A 2,369-nucleotide genomic window follows, 5' to 3' on the forward strand; every position below is an offset into this window, starting at 1 on the left:
CAAATTTTAATAAATATAGTTGGTAAATCTTGTTATGGAACATCCAATTACAATAATATACTTATTGAATAAGTATATGGCAAGTATAATTCTTACTTCGTGGTTAGACAATGTTTTGTATCAGGGATAGATGCTAGTAATGACTATAAGTATTGGGGAAGGTATTAAGACTTTCTGATTCAGGGTATTTATTGCTATGACAGCTCATCTCTACTTCCCACAGTAAAATCATAATAATACTGTGGAAGGTAGAGCTGAACTAATAGAGTCTTTTTTTTGTTTAGTTTAAGTTTTAGTTTGGTTTGATTTGGTTTGGTTTAAGGTTTTGTTGGCTCTATTTTTTTAAAGACACTCTAAATAAGTGTGTAATTCTACCAAAAGCTCAGCGTATCTTTTTTCAGTTTCTCGTGTTTTTAACAAATGGTAAAAATCACATCATCCCAAATAGGCATATTATTTGTTATATTTTAACCCTGACTTTCCCCCAGGAGCTTAAGCAGCAGGGTAATTTTGAGGGATTTTAGGAGCCGCAAAATGGAGCTGAGAACAGCAGGCGACTAACACTTATCCACACTCATATATATAATACTGTAGCATAATCCAATTCCACGCATGTTTACACACAACTAAATTCTTATAAGGAGTTTACTTCCAAATAAATGTATGATCGCTTAAACTGCACAAAATAAATCCAACTGAATTAAATTATGTTTAATTTCATAATAATAAATTTAGGCTTATTGCTTTATTCTTTACAGTCACAGTGCTAAAGATACAGATTTCATAGTGAGTACAAGGGCAATCCATAGGATTTCCATCAGAGTAACCTTGAACGTATAGGTCTTGAGAGAGACTATGCTTACATCCAACATTAATGCTCCCATCTTCATCCCATAATGCATAGAAAATTGAGTATAACCTTTGCTTGAATCAGCATTACCTAGTTGCTTCATGAACTTCTTGGATGGTTAATCCAATTGGTGATACTTTGCACGCAGAAAGCATCCATCAGTGACATGAAGGGGGAAGGGTATTTTTGATTATGCAGTCTTTTATCAGCTTCCATATCCTCCTGAATTTGGTGCAAAATGATTTGGGGACAAGTTAAGGAACTGCAAGTGCCAGGAAGGGAAGAAAAAGAATGTGAAGAAGAATTGCTTCAAATTACTTTCCCTCTTGTTCTGCTGATTGATTCCTTTTGTCAGCGGATAGACATCAGATGGAATCCTCTGTAACAGAATCTGAGCCAAACTTCTTGTCTCCCTTTAACTGCTTTGCAACTTCAGCCTAAACAGAAAGCATGATTATTTTTTCCACCAGATTGAGATCAAAAGGAAAAGTTCACAGAATTACATGTTATGCTCTTTTACAAACATCAGAAACTTGGATCGTTCCTCTTTATGTAAGCCCAAGAAGGGAGACAACAATTCGTAAAATAACAAGGAAAAAAAAAATCAAAGAATTTTCCCCTCCTCCTTCTCAAAATATTTAGTGACTACAATTCATCTGTGAACCAAGTAAATCATGGCTTCGTCAAGTACAAGGATCGAAACCAATTACCATTAGTGACCATCGGGTGCAGCCGATCCTTTCTGTCCTCTACCCTGAATCTCAATGATCTCCCAAGTGTGCCCATGCAATTTAACAGAAGATCAATACGCCACAGCAGTTAGCAGCCGCTCTCTTGAAGTGCCTTAGCAAAACAGGCTACATTTTCTCTACCGAATAAATGTCAAAACATTCCAACAGCTACAATTCTTGGGAGAAATTGTTCTTGTGAAACATTATTGACATACTTTAACCCACATTTCCCTCTGCATTCCAGCTTCCCGCAGGCCGGTCAATTTCAGTTTGGCAAGTGCCACATCGACACCTGTCCTCCTGCTGACACACACTGCAAGCATGAAAGCTCTCACAGATCTTGGGCTTGAAGTTTTGGATGTCAGGGGTCAGTAGTCTGGCTTTGACCCCAGGTCAAGGTGACCACCCTCTCCCTCTGGAGGCCTGCCTTCATCTCTAATATGGCCTTGGAGCCAATCAATACTACTGCAGAGCCTCTTGATCTGAGCAATCCAAGAAAACCTCATACTTTTAAAAAATGTCTTCATTTTTTCATTGTGTTGCAAGAGAGGTGGGATTCATTCCAGCACTGCCTTTGTCTTGTTGGGTTAATAGCACTGGCTAAATGGATTCCTTTATCTTTTTCTCTTTCCAAACCCCACCCTTTGAAATGGTTTTCTTCATCTGGGGTGATTTTCCTTGACCTTCCCCCCAAGAAGCAAATGTGCATGGGAGGTACTTTCCATTGTCTAATTCTAATGTCACTGCATCTGTTCTTTGGAAGGGATATCCCTTCTCTTGGACTCTTA

The 2,369-nt window shown here is 38.2% G+C and overlaps 1 long non-coding RNA gene across 1 annotated transcript; it reads right to left on the bottom strand.

The window, feature by feature from the left end:
- Nucleotides 1-740: 740 nt before the first annotated feature.
- LOC139317116 (uncharacterized) lies at nt 741-1,623 on the bottom strand. Its single transcript, XR_011600413.1, has 3 exons — nt 1,561-1,623; nt 1,169-1,287; nt 741-1,072 (listed from the first exon to the last, which is right to left on the bottom strand). It is a non-coding gene; the product is annotated as an uncharacterized lncRNA (long non-coding RNA).
- Nucleotides 1,624-2,369: the final 746 nt, after the last annotated feature.

Source organism: Pituophis catenifer, unplaced genomic scaffold (genome assembly GCF_029215685.1).
Source record: "Pituophis catenifer annectens isolate HBS135680 unplaced genomic scaffold, rPitCat1.0.hap2 SCAF_4, whole genome shotgun sequence".
Lineage (NCBI taxonomy): Eukaryota > Metazoa > Chordata > Lepidosauria > Squamata > Colubridae > Pituophis > Pituophis catenifer.